This window comes from Sapajus apella, unplaced genomic scaffold (genome assembly GCF_009761245.1).
Source record: "Sapajus apella isolate SASKATOON/1434 unplaced genomic scaffold, GSC_monkey_1.0 scaffold3, whole genome shotgun sequence".
NCBI lineage: Eukaryota > Metazoa > Chordata > Mammalia > Primates > Cebidae > Sapajus > Sapajus apella.
The window spans coordinates 56,625,964-56,651,663 of NW_022436943.1; the positions used below are offsets into that span (position 1 = coordinate 56,625,964).

At 48.2% G+C, this 25,700-nt stretch overlaps 1 protein-coding gene across 8 annotated transcripts in view; it reads right to left on the reverse strand.

Moving 5' to 3' along the window:
- Positions 1–25,700, reverse strand: part of ST3GAL1 (ST3 beta-galactoside alpha-2,3-sialyltransferase 1) — a 105,596-nt gene that overhangs the window by 55,153 nt on the left and 24,743 nt on the right. For 7 of the 8 annotated variants that reach the window (XR_004261566.1, XM_032254153.1, XM_032254107.1 and 4 more), the window contains exon 2: positions 23,980–24,134. The gene's annotated coding sequence lies outside the window, so the exon portion shown is untranslated. Of the gene's footprint in view, positions 1–23,979; positions 24,135–25,502; positions 25,515–25,700 lie in introns of those variants that run through there. The other variant, XM_032254135.1, reaches the window with a different exon arrangement.

The following is a 25,700-nucleotide window of genomic DNA, read 5'->3' on the forward strand; positions in this document are numbered from 1 at the left end:
CAAAAATTAGCTGCGCACGGTGGCAGGCGCCTGTAATCCCAGCTACTCAGAAGGCTGAGGAAGATACACTGTAATTGCTGGAACCCGGGAGGTGGAGGTTGCACTGAGCTGAGATGGCGCCATTGCACTTCAGCCTGGGCAACAGAGCAAGACTCCAACTCAAAAAAAAAAAATAAATGGTGGTGCCTTTACTGTTTTCTCCAGCAACCCCAACTCTGGATGGGAAATCTCCCAGAAGTCTTTGGCCTGAACACTCCCAAGAGCTGTATAGAATGGGAGAGATATCTACGATTTTAAAATTTATTTCTAGAAGCATATGCCCAAAGCAGAGAAAAAATAGGAAACGATATAGAAAACTAGCAGGAAGGGAAGGTCAGAGGATATAGAAAAACGCAGACCCAGCCACATTTTTTAAAAATCTAAAAAAAAGTTACAAATGCTTTCCCTGGAATGAGGGCTCAGGACATTGCCCCTAGATGCTGAGGCTCCTGAGGCACAGAATGTTCCCTGCTTTAGTTCAAAGCCCCTTCACAGGCAGTGTGGTTTGACTTCTAGCCCTCTGGGAATGTGTTGCAATTCCAAGTCATAGCTGAAGGTCTGAGGCTCAGAGAGGTCAACTGACTTGCCTGAGGCCACACAGCCTGTGTGGGGCAAAGCAGCAAGTGGGACCTCAAGTCTTCTGATCTGACTCTTAAAGTACCTTACCCTGTACCCCAGCTGGTCCAGGGGGCTGCGGTGCTGGCACAGAAAAGCCTATGTTCACATCCAGTAGAGTCTCCCAATGGCCGCAGGGTCTCACTAGTTAACCCCTGGGAGCCTGGGTTTCATCCAAAAACTGAAGACAAACATAACACTAGGCTAAGGGGCAAAGTGTTAAGCACGTGGCACCCCACAAGTACACACCAAATGGACACACTGGATACTGTCATTTTGTCACCACTGTTCTCCCTGGAGCACAATCCCTCTCTGGTCTCCTGGTGTGCCCCCACCACCCTCGCCAGGCAAGGGAAGGGGCCAGTCTCATGGTCTCTGTCCCCAGAGCCCAGGACAGAGAAGGTACTGGGCAAATGAGCACTGGGAGGAAGACACAGGGATAAAATCTCTCAGGGAGAGACAGCTTTGCTGGGGGAGACATTCGGCACGGCGTTTCTAAACTTCATGGAGTTTCTGGACAACTGTGCTCAATTCACTTCTAATTTCAAACAGATGGGGCTGTGCTCTGTTGCTCCCACCTGCCCCAGCAAGGGGCCTCTCCCTTCTGCCCTGCTGAAAGGGGAACTGCATGGCTTCTGGGAGCAGGGGAAGTGGGTCCTAACTCTTCTGTGGGGGTTGTGGAGTCTCCAAAACACCACAGAGCACATGGGAGACTGGAGGGTCCAGGTCCCCATTCACAAACAGACACTACCACACCCCCATGCATGTCTCTGTCCTAGCAGAAATCACAGAGGTGTGCAGCTGTTGCTTTCTCCGCCCCCAGAAGCAGTACAGGGACTCCATAGCCAAGCCACCTGAGCCTCAATCTGGCTCTGCCCACTCTTTGCTGAGCACCCGCAGGCAAGTCACTCAACCTCTCCCTGCCTTTATTTCCTCTGTAAAGCGAAGATGGTGATGCTTAAACTGGCAGCTACTTCAAAGGGGCACTGCAAGGATGCATCAGGAGTTCCTGCAGAGCGTTTAGAAGGGCCTCATTGCAGGTGGAATGGTCACTTGTCCTGCTCTGTGACAAAGCAAAGTAAACTCTCATGGGACTCTCAGGACCTCCTTGGAGGCCTGCAGGAGGTCAGCACCATCCCCAGGTACCAGATTTATGACCACTTGAGAAATGTCTGCTGAGCTGCTTGCTGGAGAACAAGTACAAGCGGACTGGCAGAAGACTGGGTATGGGAGCCACAGGAGAAGAGGCTAGGGGACTCTAGCCCTGTTCCTTGTCTCTCGGAAGTGGAAGTGTATTTTTGCACTTTCTGGCTGTTGTGACATGCTTTAGCCAATGGAATGTGGGGAGAAGTGCCACGATGCCAGTTCGGATCCACAATTGTAAGAGCTTTGCATACCTGTCCTTTGAGGAGCTTCTGACCTCCATTATGAGAAAAACGTGCTTCAGGCAGCCTATGACCCTCCAGTCAGGGCCAACTCAACTCAAATACTAAGCCAGAACCACCACATGTGACCCACAGACCCATGAAATCTAAATGAATGCTCTTATGCCATTTCACGGTTTTGTTACACAGCAATAACTGACCAATACACTCTCTCTGCTCAATTGCTCCTATACATTGACTCTGGCTGGCCCTCTCAGCTCAAGCAAAGCCTGGAACAATAATTTAAAAACCTACCTATTCAGCTTTTAATGAAGACTGAATGAGCTATTATTATTCCAGTTTTCCAGATGAAAATGTAAAACACAAAGAGGTTAAGAACTTGTCCAAGTCTCCCAGCTAGAAGATGGTAGAACCAGGACACAAACCCAGACATTGCTCCCCAAAGACAGAGCTCTTGACCACCGGGCAACACTACAACTCCAGGTGAGACCAGCATTTTGCAGGTGAGCAGATCCTGATGTCACAGGATCCTTGGGCTGTCGCTTGCCACCCAGAAATGTCTGAGGCCAGCAGTGCCTTCTGCCTGAGTATTGCTCATGCCTGCTGGGCTCATTCCCCCCTTCGACCCAGTAGGTTGTACTCAGTTTCCACTACCAGCCTAGATCCAACACCTGCTAAGGGCAAGCCAGGTGCAGAGCAGCAAGGGATGTGTGGGTGAGTGAGTGCAGGGTCTGGCCACTGCTTATAGCCAGGCATGCTGGTTGTTGTGGTGGGACGGGCAGCTCCAGGTACTGGCAAAGGTGCCAGCACCATGTGAGGCTCTGGCTGGACCAGATGTACCACACACAGCTTCTGTGGCAGGCACCCATGTCTGGACCCATGTCTGGATGAGGAAGCAAGACAGCTGCCACATTCCTAAGTAACACATCTAGAAAGGTTCTAGGGAAATATGGTGGCACCTGAAAACTTGGAGACACCAGAAACTGCAGAGCCCCAGAGAGGGTGACATAGTCCTGGCTTGAGGAGCCTCTAGGTCTGGACTCCCCAAAGGGCCACAGCTCTTCTCTCCTTCTCCTCACCTGCAATGTGATGAGAGGGGGAAGGAGGGCGTGTTTCAGCCCTGGATGTGTTACAGCCCTTTCAGTCCCACCATTCGGCAGGTCCCGAGTTATTGTCCCATGTCCAGGAAGAATGAGGTACATGGATAGCTGGAGGGTGAGCAAGGTGGAGAGCGGCCTCATTGAGTGACAGAATAGCTTTCAGTTGACCTGCAGTGAGTAGCTCCTTTCTACAGGCAGGTTGTCCCAATGAATGTCCAGCTCTTACCAGGAGACACATAGCAGGTAGCTCCTTTCTGCAGTCAGGTCATCCCAAACATCTGAGAAGATCCAGAGTGGGTAGCTCCTTCCCACAGCTGGTAGTCCTGACATCCGTGTGTCAGACAGAGTCCTGGGATTTTATGGGCTCACAAGTGGGGAAGTTCATGCTCATTGGTCCATGGGTGACCATGACTAGGCTCGGATAAGTACCATAAGTTCTTACTCTAGGACACAGACTCCACCCAGAACTGGCAGCCTGGCCATAGGCTTTAAGTCATCCCTGGCTTGAAGGTGGTGTTTCACCTGGGACCTTCCTCTTTCCACCCAGGAAGCTGTCTTCCTCCTGCCACCATCAACATGCCATCCACAGCACCCAGGTTGTGTGTGTGCTGAGGAATACCTGCAGGCCCACACTGAGCTGCCCTCAGTCTCCTCTTGGCTTCCCTCCTGTGCCCAAAGTCTGGAGGGGGCTGAGGCAGCAGGGATCTGGCGTGTCCACCCCACCCAGAGCACATGCACACCCAGCTGGGTTGCAACAGCACCTGGGCTCAGCTTCAACTTTGTTCCAAAATCAGAGTGAGCACTGGGGGTGGGGAGAGGCCAGGGAGCAGAAGCAGGCACTTAAAAGCCTGCATGACAGGGGGACTTCCTGGGCCCCCAAGAGCACAGGGATGTCTGGCTCCAGAGCGGTGCCCAGGGGCTCAGGGCTCCTGCCCAGGGGCAGCTATGCCCAGGGGCTCAGGGCTCTTGCCCTGTCAACTTGGTAGAAGGTGGGGCTTCCACCTGTTCCTGGCCTCTGCCAACTCTGTGGAGCATGCAGCCCTAGCTATGCCTCCCCTGCTGCAGCTGGCATTCCCACAGCAACTGCTCCAGGCAGGCCATTGCAGCCATCACTGACAATTCTTTCAGCTCACAAAGGTAGCCATGAATTAGGAAAGTTGGGTCAGGCTCCAGGCAGCCCGCATTCAGGCAAGCTCAGGAGTTAAGGATGCCCACCTCTGCAAACATGACAACTCTACCCATCCCTGTGTCTCCTGGACACAAGAGGCCCCACTCTCTTCTGTCATTCTACCACACTCAATCCGCAGCCAGGGTCTGAGACCTGGGCTCCTGCGGAGAATTCTACATCAAAAAGAGGAGAGGTTGAAAAGTTCATAAAGACTCCTAAGTCTCTCCAACCATCCAGAGCCACAGAATCCATATACTGCCCTCATGAAAGGTTTTTTCTAATCAAATAGTTGGCTCCAACCAGCCAGCAGCTTTCTTTTGATCTAGAAGTCTGTCTCCACAGCAAAAGGCATCCACTGAGGGTCAGGGACCTAATGGCTTGTGGGTTCCTGAGATACAATTATGTGTCAGAGAGAAACAAAGGAAATTCTGGGACTTTCAGGCAACAGAGAAACCACTGTAAAACCCTGCAATTACAGGGCAAGAAGAAAAAATTGAGCTGCCACAGTGCCTGGGGTGGAAATAGCCTGGCGTGGCTTCCTGGATGGACCTAGAATGTTGCACAAGGTGACGTCAGAGTGGTTGCTTAGAAGGGAGGTCACTGGATGAAGCTTTCCAGCTGAGTACAGTGGGTGGGGTGCACTGTTGTTCCTGGGGCAGAGTGGGCGAGGGAGCTGTGGGGAGAGATGAGGAAGCAGGGCAGGAAACCACATTTGCTGAAGGCCAGTGGCTCTGTGATAGGCAGACACTGAGACATCACTGAACTCAGCTCTCAGAACAACTCGGCCAAGTCAGGCCTTGTACCCTGAGGCACCAGATGAGAAAACAGAGGGTCAGAGAGGGGAGTAGACTTGCCCAAGCCCACCTGATCCCTGATCTGGCTGATTCCAGGCCCAGGGCACCCATCCATGGTAACTAAGGTTAAGTTTGTGCAAGTTTATACTGTCACTTCTTTGTGAAGGGGCTGCTCCTTAACAAAGGATAAGCTGAGAGGTTCTACTCAGAGGGGAGGGGAGGCAGAGAGAAAGAGGGGAGAGGCTTTGCCTCTGTTTGCCTATAGGTGCCAAGCCGAAAGAGGGGCTTGGGCTTGAGGAGAAAGCATTGAGCTGGAAATTGAATCTCCCAGCTTCAAATCCTGCCTCTACTAATGCCACATGGTCTTGGGCAAGTTACTTTAGTTCTCCGTGCAACAGTGTCGGCATCGGGAGAAAAGGGGTCGGGGTGGTGGGGAGGGAAGTGTCCACTCTTGGTCCCTGTGGCTCTGAATCCTTTATGCTGCATGTGAGCTTAGAATGATGGTTATGAGCCAGGACCCTGGCATCAGATTGCCAGGTTCAAATCCCAACTTTGCCACAAGCTACGGTTCGACCTCAGGCAAGTGGCATATCTGTGACTCAGTTTACCCTGTGTAAAATGAGGATAACGGTAATTACCACCACCTGGGTTGTCATGATGACTAAATGAGACCATGTGTGTGCAACCCTTAGAATAGCGCTTGGCTCGTCCTAGACACTGGAGAACTGTACGCCAGACTCAGACCATGGGCCTCGCAGAGCCAGAGAAGACCTCGAGGACAGAAGGAACGGCTTGCTTGATGGGATGTCCCACATCTCAAAGTCTCCACCTGTCCCAGCTCACATCATAGCTCCCTGAAGTCAATCCATTTGGGCCCTGGCCACCCTAGGGGACTGAGTCCAACCTTGTCAAGAGCTCATTAAAATTACCCAGAAATGGTGCACTTGGAGGACCCTATTTAGTTTCACTCCCAGGGCCCCCAGAGACCACATCAAGCCCCTTGCCAGCATTTTATGGCTACAGGGAAGGAGCAGGGCTGAGCGTGGATTGCTAGGCTCAGTACCCACAGAAGTGCCATTCACTTGCCTATTGATTTGTTCACATATCCTGGGAGCCTACTCTGTGTCAAGCGCTGTGCTAGGCTTTGAGGGCACAATGCTGACTGCGGGACAGTCTGTCCCTGGAAGCATCTCTGTCCAGTGATGGGAACACTGGTAATTAGCAATTAGTAAGTACATTGAGCTATATGAGCTGTTTCCCTCTACGGCCGACACTGAGTCAAGACCAGGGGTCAGTGAATGACAGCCCATGAGCCAAATCTGGCCTTCCTGCCTGTTTTTGTAAATGAAGTTTTATGAAACGCAAATGCATTCATTCGTTTATGTTTTGTTTGTGGCTGCTTTATGCTACAACAGCAAAATTCAACAGTCATAAGAGATATGATTTGGCCCACAAAACCTAAAATATTTACTGCCTGGCCCTTTGCAGAGAAAACATTTACATTTGCTGCCCCTGGATTAGGCGATTAGAGCCCCATGGGCAGGACCGCCTTTGCCCTTTCCACCCCAGGGCCTAGTATCCTCAGTCCAACGTGACCAGATGAGAATGTGTCACAAGACAGGGCATCAGCTTCCCAATGGAGATGGTCCTTCCAATGAGTTAGTAAGGGCCAGTAAATGCACTTGCTAGATGAAGAAATAGAAAACGGGCATTTCTGGTAGAGGAACCGGCCTGTGCTAAGACACATGGGGGCTTTGCAACTAACAAGCTAGTACAGAAATGCAGCACAGGTGAGACGAAGCGAACCAGCGGTGACCGAGCAGAGCATACAAAGGAGACTGGCAGAGAGCTGGGCAGGGCCAGGCACACCTGGCTTGAGGGTCAGCCCCTGTGGTGATGGGTCCTCCTACCGACGGGACACGCTTTCTAGCCCTCTTGCCACAGTGCTCAAGGTGATGCAGATGGAGGCTGACTTGGTCCTCGCCTTGTGGAATTTGGCATCTAGTGGAGGAATGTGTCAGGCAAATGCCAGGCAGAAATTGGGCGAGAGAATTTGGCAGTTCTGATGAAGGAGAGAGATGGGCCTTAGGAACTTAGAGGTCGGAGGTGCTGCTGCTGAGCAAAGGTCATAAAACTCAGGACCTGCCGGCTGTCCCGTACGGTGAGATGGAAAATCAAAAGGCCCAGCTAATAGTGGAGGCAGACAGGTGGAGAGATGAACTCCCACTGGAGGTGAGGATGCCAGGTGAGAGCTGGACATGGAATATCAGGGGACCTAAAGGAGGGGCCCCAGGCCCCATGGTGGGCTCTGGGGTGGCCTAGAAGAGCCACGTAGGTGACCTAGAAGGGCCGCCTAGGCAAAGAAGCCTAGGAAGTCAGCAACAGGATGTCCGGGGGGAGGTGCAGTGTCACTTTGGAGGATTGCCATGTCACCAAAGGTCAACAAGACCCCCTCCAGTCTGGCTGCCTCCTTCCCATCTCACTCATCCACTAGCCCCTCATGCACCGCCCAGACTCCCAGGTTCTCAGTTCCTGACTCACCTGGCATAGCTCTGACCTCCACTCGAGAGCTGACCCCAGACACCCATGTGGACAAAATTCTTGCCTTCCTCAAGTCTCTGCTCACCTTTCTCTTCTCAGTGTGGCTGACCCCGAGCCCCCTGCTGCCAGCGCTTCCCAGTCCCCAGCCCCGTCTTTTCTAGCACCTGTCCTCCTACACATCATGGAATCTCTCATTTGTGAACTTTGTTATTTAGCAGAAGTCTCCCCGACTGAACTACAGGTTTCACAAGGAACTTTTTCTTGTTAGTTTATGGAAGTGTCCCCAGCTCTCTGAACCTGCCCAGCCCTTGTAGGTATTACACTGGCATTTATTAACTGAATTAATGAATAAACTAGAGCGGGGGATGACATGGTGGGTCTTGTCCTATTCAGAATGCTTCCACATGAGCATCACGCTGAGGACCTCGCCCACAGCAGGCACTCGGAAGATAAGGAGGCAGTGTCTTTTTTTTTTTTTTTTTTTTTGAGATGGAGTTTTGCTCCTGTTGCTCAGGCTGGAGTGCAATGATGCCATCTCAGCTCACTGCAACCTCCACTGCCTGGGTTCAAGCAATTCTCCCTCCTCAGCCTCCTGAGTAGCTGGGATTACAAGCGTGGGTATGGCCTTGCTAATTTTTGTATTTTTAGTAGAGACAGTTTCCCCATGTTGGCCAGGCTGGTTTTGAACTCCTGACCTTAGGTGATCCACCCACCTTGGCCTCCCAAAGTGCTGGGATTACTGGCATGCGCCACTGCGCCTGGCCCCTGATGCCTTCTTAGCACACTCCGATGCTGTGCTCAGATCACCTACGCCAAGGATTTTGTTGTTCTTGAACCTATGTGTGTTTTCAAAGGCTGAGGGAATGTGCATGCCTTTGTAAAGTTCACACAGAGAGCTTCCAGAAAAAAAGCATTTCAGGAAAAGCATCCTGTGTGAGAGGAAGAGCAGCCTGTGGTTTCAGGGAACATCCTGGGGTCAGCATCATGGGTTCCTTCTTTGATTTCTGCAGTGCCTGGAGCCAGATGTTCTCCATCAGGCAGAAATGAAGACAGTTGCCTCATCAGCAAAGGGAGGAAGAGAAGATGAGGAGCGTGGTCAGGAGTTGTCACAAAGCACTTAGTTCAGAGCTCCAGGGACACAAAGGTGAGGGCAGGGGTCCACAGACTCCTGGAGCCCCAGTGGCTGATCTGTATCTGGACTGCTACATTCATGATTATGCTCTGCAGCACCCTAAACACGGCGGTGGTTGTCCCTGCTCTTAGTAGGGGATAGAAAAGGTGCCTTAAGAAATGGCTTTTAAGCATTCATATTTTTATGTTATTTTATTTATTTATTTTGAATCAGAGTTTTGCTCTTGTTGCCCAGGTTGGAGTGTGATGGCGCAATCTTGGCTCACCGCAACCACCACCTCCTGGGTTCAAGCGATTCTCCTGCCTCAGCCTCCCGAGTGGCTGGGATTACAGGCATATGCTACCACGCCTGGCTAATTTTTGTATTTTTAGTAGAGATGGGGTTTCTCCATGTTGCTCAGGTTGGTCTCGAACTCCTGACCTCAGGTGATCTGCCCGCCTCAGCCTCCCAAAGTCTTAAGATTACAGGTGTGAGCCACTGCGCCAAGCCCCACATTCATATTTTTAGAAATGATGTGAAATGGGTGACTTTTGCTGTAGTAACATTCGTGATATTTTAATTGGTTTTAGTATATGTAATATACATAGCATAAATATACATGAATATATAGTACACATGCATTATACACACATATGTAGTATATATGCATTATGTATGTATGCATATATACACATATATGTGTATAGTATGTATACATGTGATATGTGTGTGTAGCTATAGATACAGAACCTATATGGCATTTAATATGTACCTGGCTGTTCTAAGAGCTTTATCATGTGAACTAATGTAACTCTTACAATAATCCCATGAGTAGGTACTATTACCCCGTTTTACAGAGGACGTGAGGTACACAGAAGTGAAATCTCTTGTCTATGGTAACTCAACTGGCTGCAACTGGATCCGGAATGCAATTCCTGCCCACCACCTCCCTGACCCCCGGCAGCCACGTTTTCAAGAACGTGCTTGAAAAGCCACGTTCTTCTCCAATGAAAACACATGAACACAGAGAGCGGGACAGCACACATCAGGGGATGGGGGACGAGGGGAGGGAGAGCATTAGGACAAATAGCTAATGCGTACTTAAAACCTAGATGACAGTTGACAGGTGCAGCAAACCACTATGGCACGTGCATACCTATGTAACAAACCTACACATTCTGCACTTATATCTTGAAACTTAAAAATTAAAAAATATAAAAAAAGAAAAGCCATGTTCTTAAACCCTGTACTGTGGACTATAGTTCTTAAAACGATGTTTTAGGGATCTCTGTGGGTCACTGAGACCCTTCTGGGGAATGCGTGATGTCAAAGCCATTTTCATAATGACACGAAGGTTTCATTTACTCTTTCACTCTCATTCTCTCCTGCATGTACAATAGAGCTCCCCAGAGGCAAATGACATCTAATTTCACAAAAGACTGAATACAGAGGCAGAGATGAAAACCCAGCTGTTTTCCCTTAAGCCAGATTGTAAAGGGATCTGTAAAATAATACCACTCTTCTTTTTTTGCTGTTTGGGTAAGTAGTTATTTTTCATGAAAATGTCATTTATGGGACAGGTGCAGTGGCTCACACCTATAATCCCAGCACTTTGGGAGGCCGAGGCATGTGGATTTCCTGAGGTCAGGAGTTTGAGACCAATCTGGCCAACATGGTGAAACCCCATCTCTGCTAAAAAAAAATTACAAAAAGTAGCAGGGCATGGTGGCGCGTGCCTGTAATCCCAGCTATGGCAGGAGAATCACTTGAACCTGAGGGGCAGAGGTTTCAGTGGGCTGAGATTGTGCCACTGCACTCCAGCCCGGGTGACAGAGCAAGAGTCTGTCTCCCCAACCCCAAAAAAGTCATTTATGTTACCATATCATAGATTCATTATTGTTATTTTTCAAATGAAGTACTAAATATTTAAATAATTCCTCAATTTTAATATAGAATATGATACATATTAACAGATAAGAGCCATGAAAACAAAAGCTACTCGTAGCTAATTACAATCTGTAGTAATTGCATGAAGGGGTCAGCCCCAAGAGCAAAAAGTTTGGGACGGCTTGTGTGACGCCATGTTCCGCTCTTCCTCAGTACCAAACATCCAGTCGTGCCCTGAGGGGAATATGTTTAGCAATTTGCCAGAACTGTTCTTCCAGCCCCAGTGCAGGACCTATAGCATCCTTAGCCCTCACCTACAAAATGCCAGAAGGTTCCACAGGTGCTGGCACAGTCACATGCCCCTCCCCAGTGTGGAGGGGGAGATTATTTGAGGACACGAAGCATAGCTTTGGAGGGATACCGTCTGTGTCACTCCTTCTCTTACACCTTCCCATATGCATTCATTCAAACCACTACGGAGCTAACTAAGCGCCAGGCTGGAGCTGAAGGAGTGGCTGTATGTTAATTTGCCTTTCTTGACTATGTTTCCTTCAGAGGAATTACTCGGGAGCCATGGTTCTCTGAATTTCCACTGGATGCTGGAATTCCGGGAATCCCTGGATTTCCATGGAATGTGCGCATGCTAGTCCCACCCCCCATCCCTGGCAGTCCAATGGCACTCTGAATTCCATGGAGACTCATAGAATTCCAAACCTCAGAGTTGTGTAAAATTCCTTAACTACGTGGCACGCTGGGGACCAGAGAGAATGCAGACACCCAGGATTCCATGATCCTTGTCTGTGCTATTTTTCCCCTGTGAATTACCAACACCCTAATTTTTCAAACAGACTTGAGGTGAGCTATGGGATCCAGGCAGGCATGGGCTCTAGAGCAGCCTCCACACTGGTGAGAGCTCACCCTGCTCCCCACCGATTCACTACACATTAGCCCCCAAGAAGTGAGAGGCATGAGAATGGGCTTTCTCTCCTATTAGGAGTGAGTTCCTCTGTCCGAACTTCTGGTCCCTTCATCCGTGCCTCCATCCCTCCCCGCTCCTCATTCCTCCCTGACCTGCACTCTGCGCCCCGCTGCAGGCAGATCCACTCGCCGGTTGAGCAATCCCACGGTGGCTGTCTCCTGGCCTTTGCACTGGTCTCTGTCCCACCTCAATAGGGATCCACTTCCAGCTCTTGTTCCCCAATCTCCCTTCCGCTCCTCATTTCACAGCAAAGTCACATGGGTAACAGGTGGCAAGAACCTTCAGAGCATTTTCAGTATCTCTCTCCTGGGAATTTATTGCGAGGATACAGTCCAAATGACAGAAAATGCTAAAAGCAACACAGTGCTGTTTGTGATAATGATGTACACCGATATATAAGATATGCAAATATGCAGCAACAGGGAGATGGGTAGTTAAATATGGCACTTCCTCTTGACGAAATATTAGTACAATACAACCATATAGCATAATTATTCAGGGCAATTCCATAACACTCCCTGAGTGACCTTTCCTCCACCCAACTACTGGGGATTCGATAGGGAAATAGACTGGCCCCACCCCCAAGGACTTTCCAGTTAAGTGACTGACCATCTGTTGAGCTTGCAAAGTACAGACAGCCAATTCCATTCTATTCAACTCACAGAATAAGCATCCCCAGATCCAAAGGCCTTCCCGTCTTCCTCTTTTTCTGACAGCCAATCCTCCAGCACAAATGATATGTTTAGAGACTCTGAGAAAGTGTTTTACATGAATGCCACTTTTTCCATTGCCGTTGAGCAAAATGGTGAAGTGACTTCCCTGCACAGGCATTGGATACAGAGCAGAGCACACATGCTTGCCAAATGGATTTCAGACAGGCTGGCTTTGGGTTCACTCACGTCTGCTTCCTCCTCTGCCCCATGCCATCCATATCAGAAAGGGCTGTGGGCTATTTTGGCAGGGTGTGTTTGCCTAAGTTAATCGGAGGCAGAGTTGCAAACAGCAGGTATTCTGTATTCTGGCCTGCATGGAACGCAGAGAAGGCGCGGGTCAGAAAGTGAAAGAACCAGGAGCCCATAGACATAGGGTCTGCCCATTTCCAGTTCTCCAAAGGCTGGAGGCAAGTGGGAGGAGCTAAAGAAGAGAGAAGTAATCCCCAAGGGGCCCAGGCATGTGTCCAGCCCAGCAGCATGGCCAGCTAGCCGGTCATCATGTTTATCAAATGAGCAGCTGGGTTGGTTCTGCGTGGCTGAGACAAATGGACACACTGCACCAGCCTTCAGAGCACCAGTCTCAGTGCGGGTGAGGCAAAGTCGTACCTGGCCCGGAGGGTGCTCTGCGAGTCCAGTAAAGAATGAAGTGCAGGCTACCACTGCTCAAGCGGCTCCCAGTGCAGCAGGGGAAATGGACAGGCACGCGGGCCCTTCCCCACAAGACAGTGTGGTCAGGGAAAGGAAGGCAGACACAGGCACCGAGTTTAAGGGCTGCAGAGTGAGAAGTCCTGCCGCCGAGGATGGAGTGGAGATGAGGAGGAGGAGTTCCAGAAGAGACAAAGCTACAGTTGAGTGTGGAGAAGGGAGGGCTCCCCAGGAAAGCAGCAGAAGGGCATTCCAGGTCGAGAAGAGCATGTGCAAACCTCACAGACCAAGTCCTGCAGACGCAGCAGGTACTTCACCTGCGGTGATGAGCACAGGCTATATCCACGTTACCTCTATATCCAGGTCCACAGCCACATCTTTAGCTACATATTGTCTATAGAGTACTGGCTGTTAGAGATTGCCGTGTCTAGCACGGTTCTAAGCACTTTCACATACATAGGCATACTCCACCTAATCATTCTTCGCAGATGCTGTGCTGTGGGGTTTTTTGGTTTTTGTTTTTTTCAACAATTGAAGGTTTGTGGCAACCCTGTGTTGAGCAAGTCTGCTGGTGCCATTTCTCCAACAACATGTGCTCATTCTGTTAGCATTTGTTAGCCATAATTTATTTTTGTTTTTAGAAACAGGGTCTCATTCTGTCAAGCTGTGATCATAGCTCCCTGTAGCCTTGAACTTCTGGCCTCAGCTTCCCAAGTAACTAGGACCACAGAAGCATATGCACCACCACTCCTGGCTAATGTTTTCACATTTTTTGTAGAAGGTGAATCTCGCTATGTTGCCCAAGCTGGTTTGGAACTCCTGACCTCAAGCAATCTGCCTGCCTCAGCCTCCCAAAGTGCTCGGAGCATAAGCCAGCACGCCCGGCCAAAAAAAGTATTTTTTAATTAAGGTATGTACCCTGCTGTTTTAGACATAATGCTACTGCACACTTCATAGACTACAGTATAGTGTAAATATAACTTATATGCACTGGGAAACCAAAACAATTTGTGTGACTTGCTATACTGCGATCTTTACTGCAGTGGCCTGGAACCAAGCCTAAAATATCTCCAAGGCATGCCTGTATTAACTCATTCAATCCTGAGGTTGCTGCTGTTGTTATCTGTCATGTCCATTTTGCAGATGAGGAAACTGAGATCAAGAGAAGATACTGTATCCAGGGTGGTGAAAGAAGCAGAAGTGTGATTTGAACCCAGGTCATCTGTATTCAGGCTCCACACTGTGAAGATGACTCTGATTAGCAGAAGGTGGGGTGGGGTGGGATAAGGAGAGCAGAGATGAGGCTGGGGTTCTTGGTGGGGCCCTGATCATGGTGAGCCTTGTCCTTCCTGCACTGTGGACTCTGTTCCAGGACAGTAAGGTTGTGGGAATTGAAAGGAGGAAGGACATACCCTGATGCCCTTCAGGAACAAAGGTTATCTGGAAATGCCCAGATGCTTATAGCTGGGCATGACTGGAATAAAAATTAGTCTTCCGAGAAGGGATCAATCTATAGGTTGACTTTTAGAAGCACATAGAAAACTTCCCTCCTTCTAGCGGCCCCTCTCTTTCTGGGACGTTGGCATTGTAAAGGCCTCTGGGCCTGGCCACAGTGGTTCACCATGGAAAGCCCCTTCTTTCAGGGAAGAATGTCTCTGCTGCAGCCAGACAGCCTCCTCAGCTGGCAGATGGGAGGCCTGGCTCCTGTTCTTGCAGCTGACTCATGTCCTGCCACAGGCTCACTTAATCACGGGCTCAGCGAGGAACCATAGTGATGAATGCACCTGTCACCGGGCGCGGTGGCTCACGCCTATAATCCCAGCACTTTGGGAGGGTGAGGCGGGCACATCACGAGGTCAGGAGTTCGAGACCAGCCTGGCCAATATGGTGAAACCCTGTCTCTACTAATAGTACAACAATTAGCCGGGCATAGTGGCGGGCACCTGTAATCTCTGCTACGCAGGAGGCCGAGGCAGGAGAATCGCTTGTACCCGGGAAGCAGAGGTTGCAGTGAGCCAAGACTGCACCGTTGCACTCCAGCCTGGGGACAGAGCAAGACTCCATCTCAAATAAATAAATAAATAAATAAGTAAATGCACCTGTTAATTACTCAGCTTTCAGTATGGGCCAGACACATGACCTAGGTTTTTGAGTCCTCATGTCATATAATCCTCACAGAACCCTCACAGGTGGGTACCATTTTTACTCACTTTTTTTTACAGATGGGGAAACCAAGTCTCAGAAAGTGTTACTCCCATCTGTTTCATAAAACCTCTCAAACTCTGCTCATCCTCTGCTCTCACACCCTAACAGTCAATGCAGAACACTTCTGTGCTCACATGTGTGGGGATTCTTCCCCACACACTATGCAGTGGATACCAGCTGGGCATCCTTCAATTTAATTCCAACACCATCTACCTGGAAACAGTGTCAGATCCCACAGGTTGAGGGTTCACTCCCCAAGACTGCCCCCAACTCCTAGCCCAAACATAAGCCTCAAGTCAGGGCCTCTGAAATTTCTGACCAATTGGCTTCAAGTTGGATTCCCGTGACCCCTTTATGGGTTTGATTATTTGCTAGAATGGCTCACAGAACTCAGGAAAATATATTTACTGGTGTAAAGGATACAGATAAAGAGACGCATGGGGCACGGTATGGGGGAAGTGACATGCCCCCTCCAGGAACCTCCAGTGTGCGCTTCTCTGGAAGCTCTTCCAACCCAGTCCTCTAGGGTTTTACGGACGCTTCCTGACATCAGCATTCCTTCACCCGGGGTACAGGGCAGGAACCTCTCTAGGGAGGATCTCAAGACCCACAATCAGAAAGGCAGGGAAAGATTACAGTCCTGTGTTAGGGCAGGGGAAGGAGGGCAGGAGAAGTTTGGAGAGATTCTGTGTCCTGAGGCTGCCACACCCAATATTATTACAAAAGACTATAACGAAAGAGCCAGGAACTGTGGAGGAAACCCAGCCATCATCCTAACACCACACTGCCCAAGCTCCAAGGTTTCACCAGAAAACCACAGTTTCTGGAGAAAAGCATCCGGAAGAGGTGCCAGGTTTGCAGAACTGCAGGCGCATTCTCTGGAGCCTTCTACAGATTTCACCTCCCTTTAGTATCCTTCTCCCCTGGGGGCCAGGATTGGCCCCATGGAATCAAGAAAACAAGGCCCTGCATGAATGAAGGTCACGAGGCTGGCAAGCAGCAGAGGCATCTGGAATCTTGTTCCTACAAACCCAGGGCCCGGCTGTCTTGGATCTCTGAGTGCCCAGGGAGGTCACTTTCTGTTTGTTGCCAGCTGCCATGGTTTCAGCTGTCAGGTGCCTGACATTTCTAGAAGATGGTAATAATGAAAGTTGTGACTGCAAATCCTCTCACCAACAGCTGAGAAGAGCTACACTCTGAAGTCTGGAAGGTCTATGTGTCTTCTGGTCCATTTTATACAGAAGACAATAAAGGCAGGGAGGTGCCAGGTTTGAGGACACTAGGGAACCCTGGAGGGCTTCCCAAAGATCTCTCTAGTGAAAGCTGGAGGGAGAAAATATAGGCAGAAGGAGCAAACAGCAGGCCAGACTAAGCTCCATGGCAGCAGAAACCATGTTTCTGTTTTTTGCTGCTGTCTCCCCAGTACTCAGCATGTAAAAGACACTGAATAAATAAAACCTATTGAATGGTGGAGCATAATGGCTCATGCCTATAATCCCAACACTTTGGGAGGCCAAGGCGGGGGGATCACCTGAGGTCACAAGTGGCCAACACGGTGAAACCCCATCTCTACTAAAAATATAAAAATTAGCTGGGCTTGATGGCACATAATTATAATTCCAACTACTTCGGAGGCTGAGACAGGAGAATTGCTTGAACCTGGAAGGTGGAGGTTGCAGTGAGCTGAGATTGCATCATTGCACTCCAGACCAGGCAACAGAGTGAGACTGGGTCTCAAACAGAACAAAAGAAAACACTATTGAATGCATGTGTGAGTGAGTGAATCTGTGATAGCTGGCCAGGAGAGCGTGCAAAAGGCTGAGAGAGAATTCAAGCGCTGTGAGCACTTGGTATTCCTTTCTCTGTGTATTCGTAATTAGACATCCCACTTTCACACCTAAAATCAGACCATTCCACTGTCCTGGTTAAAACCTTCTTGTGTGGCTCAAATGCATGTTATTCCATTCTGTGGCTGTACTGGATTTAGCCCATCTCTTTTTTTTTTTTTTTTTTTTTTAGACGGAGTTTCGCTCTTGTTACCCAGGCTAGAGTGCAATGGTGCAATCTTGGCTCACCGCAACCTCCGCCTCCTGGGTTCAGGCAATTCTCCTGCCTCAGCCTCCTGAGTAGCTGGGATTACAAGCACGCGCCACCATGCCCAGCTAATTTTTTTTTTTGTATTTTTGGTAGAGACGGGGTTTCACCATGTTGACCAGGATGGTCTCAATCTCTTGACCTCGTGATCCACCCGCCTCGGCCTCCCAAAGTGCTGGGATTACAGGCGTGAGCCACCGTGCCCGGCCTAGCCCATCTCTTAATCTTGACATTGTGTGTATATCTAGCATATTGCTTAAAGGAATTACGCAGTGAGGACGATGGGGAGGCAGCAAGTACACTGGGCTCTGGAGACATGTTAAGTCTTCAAAGCGCAGCCCCCCCACCCCACTTATTAGCTGGCTCTGGAGACACTGTAAGTCTTCAAAGCACAGCCCCCTACTTATTAGCTGTGTGATTGTAAATTACTTAACCAGTCTGTGCCTGGGTCTCATCATCAGTAAAAAGGGGAATGACAGCAGCTGGCTCTCAGGGAGGCTGTAGGGTGAAATCTAGATGTGGGGGGTTGTTAGAAAGGCTGAAGAGCCACAGCCAGCCCTGCAAGAGTGCTCACAAACTCTCCACCAGCCCCAGGACTCCTGGAGCTCAGCTGATTCCTGCGAACCCAGTCCCTGACGTGGGATCACAGGCCAGCCTGCAGAACTGCAAGGAAAGTGCCTTTGAAAATCCCAGCAGAACCAAGAAGAACAAAGTTCTTTAGCCCTATTCCCTGAGCCCAAGCACAAGGACTCAGAGGATCCAGAAGGCAAGTAAGTTCACTGTACCACGGAGCACCAGGATTCCCACTGCCAGGTCCCCTTGTGGCCAGCTCCCCCGCGGGGTGCTAAGAGAAGGCACTCTGGCTGACACTGCAGCTCGCAAACCCGGCAAAGAACAAGAGGAACGTCCAGAAGGCTGAAGCGCCGGCCCCTCGGCTGCACCCCACTTATCCAGGACTTGCATTTTATTTTAAAATCATAACTTTGTATTATTTTTTCTTAAAGAGGACTCCCAAACTGTATAAGCTTCAGGACCCACAGAACCAGAACTGCACCTAAACATACCACTGATTTATTAATTGGTTTGTTTCTACCATTAAATTATTATCATCAGCCATGTATAGTGCCTCATACCTGAAATCCCAACAATTTGGGAGGCTGAGGCAGGTGAATCGCTTGAGCCCAGTAGTTCCAGACCAGCCTGGGCAGCATAGCGAAACCCCATCTCTACAAAAAATATATAAAAATTAGCCAGGCATGGTGGCACGTGCTTATATTCCAGCAACTCAGGAGGCTGAGGCAGGAGGATCGCTTGAGCCCGGGAGGTCGGGGCTGCAGTGAGCCGGGATGGCGGCCTCACTGCACTCCAGCCAGGGTGCCAGAATGAGACTCTGTCTCAAAATAAATAAGAAAATAAAATAAGGAAATAAATAAATAAGTTATTCACATTTTGAGGACATAGCTTTCATCTGTTTTACCTCCAGGGCTGAGCCAAGTGCCCGTGGGCTGGAAGGCACTCAGTGAGTATTTGCTAAATGAATGAATAAATAAAAAGAAAGGAAAAACAGCCTTAATGGGAAGCTCTTTCCCTCTTCATTTCACTTATGCCCCTTGGATCCATCCTCAAAATCACCCACTACACATTAATCCGCTAATCCTTCTCTCCCCATCAGCCTTTCAGATACGCCAGAGTGCTCCCAAGTCTCCCCCACCTCTCACCCCAAACAAACCCTGTTTCTGCCACTGCTGCGCTTTTCTTAAAGGTTATCAACAACGGAAATTCCAACAGCGCCTCGCTGCTGCCCATCAGTATAGCTAACGACTGCCAGGATGTCCTCTTATCTAATCGGAGTGCCCTGGCCTGCAGGCGGCCTCTGGGCCAGCTGATAACATTTTGTGGTTGGAGGAAATGCTTTAGCTTCAAGGGAGAGTGTCTGCCCAAGTGACAATGCCCAGAAGGAAGAGGACTGGTTCTCTGGGGGGAGGCCACAGCCCCTGAACAGGACTGAATCAGTCCCTGCCTGTCCTTTGATCAACAGACCCTGCTCTCTTTCTCATCTCCCTGTTTGCTTTTTCCTTTTAGTCATGTGACTTGGTTCTAGAAACATTTCCTGCCTGGAAGAGACCCTCCTTGACCACCACATCCATGCTGTGCCCTGCCCCAGGAGCCCCTGCCCATACCATATATATATATTTTTTAAAATTTTTTTGTTTTTTACTGTGGATCTCTTCCTCTTCCTCACCCCGAGCTAGGATCTTTGTCCGATTAGAGCAGTGCCTGGCACAGAAGAAGCTCAGAAATGTTTGTCAATGCCTGCCTGAAATCAGCATTTATCTAGTACACATTCTGCACGTTTGCCAGGAGCTGGCGAAACAAACGTGTTTAAGTCAAGGCCTCCACACTTAAGCAGCTCTCCCAGGAACCCGCCCTGCAAGAGAGGAAATGCTCCCTCTGCAGAGAGGCCTGGTTCTGTGATCACATCCTCAACCTGATCAAGGTCCTTACAAGGACAGGACGGCAGTCCCACATCCCCCACAGAAACTCTCCCTCCCACATGCAACTGACACAGCACCAAGTGCCTCTACACACACCTCCTAACAGGACTCCATCTGAGTGGCGCAGACCATACATGTGGTCTACATGTTTTGGCTGGCCTGCACTTTGAGGGTCAGATGCTGCTGTCAGCAGGGTGGCTCTGTCCTGAGACAGAGGTGTCTCCCTAGGCCTTTTGATCAAAAGCCAAGGGGCAAACAGGTGCTCACTATAAGCTTGCTGCTTTACCAGCTGTATAACTTTGCACAAGTTATTTAGCTTTTCAGGATCTCAGTTTGCTCATCTGTACTTGGGCCACTAAGTTGAGGTCAGAAGTAACAGCAAGGAAAAGAGTCTGAAACTGGGCCTGAGCATGGTTTAATAAATGTCACTGGTGGTGGCGCTGACAGTGAGAGGATGACTGTTCAGCATCCTTCAGATAGATGTGAATTTCCAGAATGTTCTAGCATCATTAGTGTGAACTCAAAGGTGATTTTAATATAAAGATACATCAATGTGAAAATAATCTGAATGATGTATGGATGTACTTGTGAATGTGCATACGTATGTATATAAACGTGGCTGTCTGTGTGATACACCACACACACACACACACACACACACACACACACCCCAGTTGTGTCTGCTCAGAGGGCCTAGAAGCAATGCCACACCTAGTGGCCAGATCTTGGTTTCTAAATTCATTCCTATGTTGATTGCACCGCTGGGTGAGGAGAGTACAAGATGAGGCTAGAATATCTTCCTGTGACAGCAAGGAAGCAGTGCTCAAATTATGATGGAGAAATGTCGGAGACCGGAGCCAGGCCCTAGTGGACAGATCTGGGGCAACATAAATATCAAAATAACTAATGATAACAGAAGACTGCAACTTATTGAATAGAGTTAAAATCCATGAGTCCACACTGTTGTAAAGAAAGGAAGGGCCAGGCGGGGTGGCTCACACCTATAATCCCAGTACTTTGGGAAGCCAAGGCAGGCAGATCACTTGAGGTCAGGAGGTCAAGACCAGTGGGGCCAACATGGTGAAACCCTGTCTCTACTAAAAATACAAAAATTAGCTGGGCATGGTGGCGAATGCCCATAATTCCAGCTACTTGGGAGGCTGAGGCAGGGGAACTGCTTGAACCCGGAAGAGAGAGGTTGCAGTGAGCCAAGATCAAGACTGCACAGCTACATTCCAGCCTGGGTGAGAGTGACTCCTCCGTCTCAAAAAAAAAAAAAAAAAAAAAAAAGATAAACAAAGGAAGAAATTTCCTTCTTTATAGGAGGAAACCAACAAATAAATGAAAAATAAAACATTGAAATTAGAAAAATCGCCATTTGGCAACTATGATAATAATAAACCTATTCAGGCAAGAATCATCAAGAGATCCTAAAACTAATGGCTGACAGACTGAGGACTAATCAGATATCTACACAATCTCAGAGCTTCTCCCCATAAGATGCTTATTAATTGCAAAGATGAAACAGTAACTTTGCAGTGGAGACACCTGGAAGACACCACCTTAACTGAGAGTTCCAAGCTAACATCACCAGTAATGGGAGAGAACCACGCCGGTGCCTCTTGCTATAACGTGCTTAAAAGGACACGATATCTCTGGGCTAGTCCTGCCAATCTAATCACAAGGAAACATCAGGGGAGCCAAAGTTGAGGGCATTCTCTCAAATAACTGGACGGAACTTGTCAAAAAGGTTAGCATGTTGAAATAAAAGCGTAAGAAAGTTTTCCAAGAAAGATACATGCCAATTGGCTTTTCTTTTGCCATGAAGGAATTTATCTGGGGCAACTGGTGAAATCTGAATAAGAAATCAGGTTAGATAATAGTTCAAATCAGTGTTAAGTTTCTGACTTAGAAAATTGTATTCTAAGATGCAGCTTTCTGATTTCAGGAAAAAAGGTAGAGAAAAAAGAAAAAAATAAACATAATAAAATGTGAACATTTAAAAACCTGGACGAAGGGAGTCCAGGAGTTTGTTGCCTGTTCTTGTAACTTTTCTATAAATCTGCATTTATATAAAAATAAAACAATTTTTAAAAATTAAAAATGGAAAAGAATGCTCTGGGTTCATGAAATTGAGAAAAAAATCAATATATTACTTCGTACATTGTATGTGCCCAATAATTTAAAGCTATAATAATTATTAGTAGTAATAATGATAATAATTATTAGTGGAACAGTGCACCTGGCACATAATAAGCTGAAAATGGACAAAAAATATTATCACTATTATCATCATTACCGTCATTCTTGATGTGCTTGGTTCTAAGAAAGAACCAAAAAATGAATACTATTATTTGTGTTACTTATAATTACTTCGTATCTGCATTAAACTCCGTTGTTTGAAGGTTATAGAAATGCCTGTTTAAAATGCATACAGCACTCCGCTTAATGGTGAGGTGCTTGAAGACCAACCAAAAGAAAGAGGCAGGGAGCCATTTCACATCTAGATGTGTAGAATACATATCAGTTGGGTCTGTTCTCATCAGTGGAGTTTCTGCTTTGCTCTTGCTTGTGCTTGGGTAACCCAAAGATAAGAAAGCCTGACTTCCAAATGCTAAACCTGGGGCCTTTGCCCAGAACTGCTGACCATCTTGAGTCTCTTCCAAACAAACTGTTCATCTCAATGATCAGCCCTTGTTATTCCCGCTTGCACTGGCTAATGCCCCCAGTCTTGTCCCATCTAAGATGGTGAGCCTAGCTCCAGGCCCAAGGCTCTCCCCCACCTGTCTACTGTATAGCACTGCCGTGTTCAGCACAATTCTGAGATGTGGTACATTCCCAAGCATCATGACTTTGTTCAACATGTTCTTTCAAAGGAAACCCACGACCGTCGCCAGGAACCACATTGTCTTTTGTCTCCTTTCTTCCTCATTAGTCTAAGGCTCATGAATGCCATATCTTCAGCTCATTTTCTTCCTCTCCTTGTTTCTTATCACTCTTGCCCATATATTTACCCCTTGGGAACATGGAAACTATCGTTTCTTACCCTTTAGAGGAGGCCCCACATGGCCCTTGACCTACCTGTGACCCCAGAAGGGCTCCAGCTCACATCCATATTTACTTGTATAAATAAAACTAATAAACCCCAAGGTCCAAGTGGATTTGTTTTACGTGGAGTCACATAAAGAGACCACAAGATGGCTCCCAAAGAAATTTGAAAAGTTACTCCATTCTTATACGAGAGATAGAGATAGATAGATAGAGAGAGAGAGAGAGAGTCCTTGCCAATATGCCAATAATCATACAGAAAATAGCTATACACACTCACAGACATCAACCTTCCTTCTTCTTCTGCAATGATTGCAATCATGCCCAAGATGGATTAGACACCAGCAGAGTGAAGGGGCACATCCAGGGTGATGTCAATTTTTCCCAAGCTAACTCTGCACTGATAAAAATGTCCTCTATCTGCGCTATCCATGGGTACCCATAAGCAACACGTGGCTACTAAGCACATGAAATGTGATGTGACCGAGGACTTAATTTTTCATATTGGTTCGTTTTAATTACAATTTCAATATGTCCATACGGAGTGGCTCTGTGTGGACAGCTCAGCTGTAGACCAGAGGTTGTAACACCTTTCTGTTAAGGACCAGGGAATAAATACGCGAGGCTTCACAGCTGCATGGTCTCTATGGTAATGACTCAATGGGGCTGTCCCGGTGTGAAAACACCCATACATGACACCTGAACAAATGAGCATGGCAGGGAACCAGTGAAGCTTTATTTACAGACAGGCTGGGTCAGACCTGTCCCGTAGGCCACAGTCTGCTGACACTTGCTCTAATACACACTGGAGTGTCATGACAGTTCTTCTTCAGGATGACAGGCACTTGTCATCAAAGGATGTTTGAATCCCGGTTTTTACTTACCAGTGTTCATGAGAGCTCAGAAAGCTCTCCACTTAAGAAAACGAAAGGCTGCTAGATACTCTAACTGTCTGCATCTTTCTCCTGAGGGACACTGTATTCTCCTTCCATGGGAACTCCTCCTAATAGCACATTGCTAGGCAAGCAGGACATATTTCAGACACCAAGAAACAGGAGAATAACTTCCATATCCTCCATGGAACATAATCAATGGGGGAAAAAAAAAACCCAGAAAAGACAGCACATCTCACTCGTGCCGGGGAGAGATTTGTCACTTACCTCCATAGACTGAATGACTGTCCACCTCTGGTCCCCAAATGGAATTGCCCTGGCCCAAGCTCACAGCGTTTGCTCACTGCAGCTCTTGGAGATGTCAATGTTTCCTCTCATTGACATTTCCCATTAAGGAAGATGAAATCTGAAAATGGTACCAGCTGGAAGGGAAGAGGAGAAAAGTTTAAGTTAGTTTTGACACTTAGTCCATCCACTGCCTTTTTAGGATGACTCAAGATACGGAAAAGATATTCAAACACTTATTCCACTCACACGCACTTATTTATATAGCACTATCTGTTAAATAAACTCCAATTCTGTTGCATGCACAGAGCCACACACCAGGATAGGAAGGTGAGTAACTCACAACTCCCCTCCTTAGGGACTTTACCCTGGGAGAAAACAGAAAAATACACAAACAATTCAGGGCAATGTGATACAGAGGGGCCGGACTCCTGTAATCTCAGCACTTTGGGGGGCCAAGGCAGGCAGATCACTTGAGGTCAGGAGTTCGTGACCAGCCTGGCCAACATGGTGAAACCCCGTCTTTACTAAAAATACAAAAATTAGCCAGGCGTGCTGGTGCACACCTGTAAATCCAAGCTACTCAGGAGGCTGAAGCAGGAGAATCACTTGAACTCAGGAGGTGGAGGTTACAGTGAGCCGAGAACATGCCACTGCATTCCAACCTGGGAGACACAGCTGAGAGTTTCTGTGCTGTTCTTAATGCCAGATTAAGTATTTTTTTTCTAACAAAAAAAAACGGAGAAATGACCAACTCAGGATGGAAGAAGAATTTGAAGAGGAGATGATATTTTTAGCTGCTCCTTAAACACAGGAGGTGCTTTTTAGTAAAAACACAAAACACAGGGAAAAGAAAAAGAAATATGTAAGACATGAATGTGAAAATGTGATGTCAGGGTTAGGATAAACCAGGCTGATGCCACATAGGAAACGGCTTCTGAAGACTTTCTCTGGCTGGGTGCAGTGGCTCACGCCTGTCATTCCAGCATTTTGGGAGACCAAGGCGGGTGGATCACTTGAGGTCAGGAGTTCAAAACCAGCCTGGCCAACATGGTGAAACCCTGCCTCTACTAAAAATGCAAACGTTAGCCATGTGTGGTGGCACATGGTTCGTGCCTATAGTCCCAGGGACTCAGGAGTCTGAGGCAGGAGAATCGCTTAAGCCTGAGAGATGACGTTGCAGTGAGCTGGGATCATACCACTGCACTCCAGATTGGGTGACAGAGCCAGACTCTGTCTCAGGGAGAAAGAAAAGAAAGACTTCATCTGGCGCTAAGAACAGCATAGAAACTCTCCGCTCTTACTGGGCCCCAAGCACTGGGCGATGTGCAGATGCTCAGTTTTCTCATCTGATCCTCTCATGAAATCACTGAGGTGGTCCCATAGACTATTCCCATTGTATGGATGGGCAGCTGAGGCTTTGAGAGCTTACGAGTGAACCTGTCCAGTAGGACAAAAGAAGTACATGGCAGAGAACAGACCACACTCCGTTCAATCCCTCAAACCACTGCTGTAGAAATGGCCCCAGTTTCTTCAGGCCACCTGCATGCACACTCTGCAGTGTGGCTTTGCCTCCCTTCCCAGCATGGGGGAAATCGAAGTTTGGTTATGAGACTTGCTTTAGCCAATGGTACAATAGCAAAGGAGACTCAAATAAGGGTTTTAAAAGTGCTTATGCCAAGGAGTTCCTCTCTCTTGCTGCT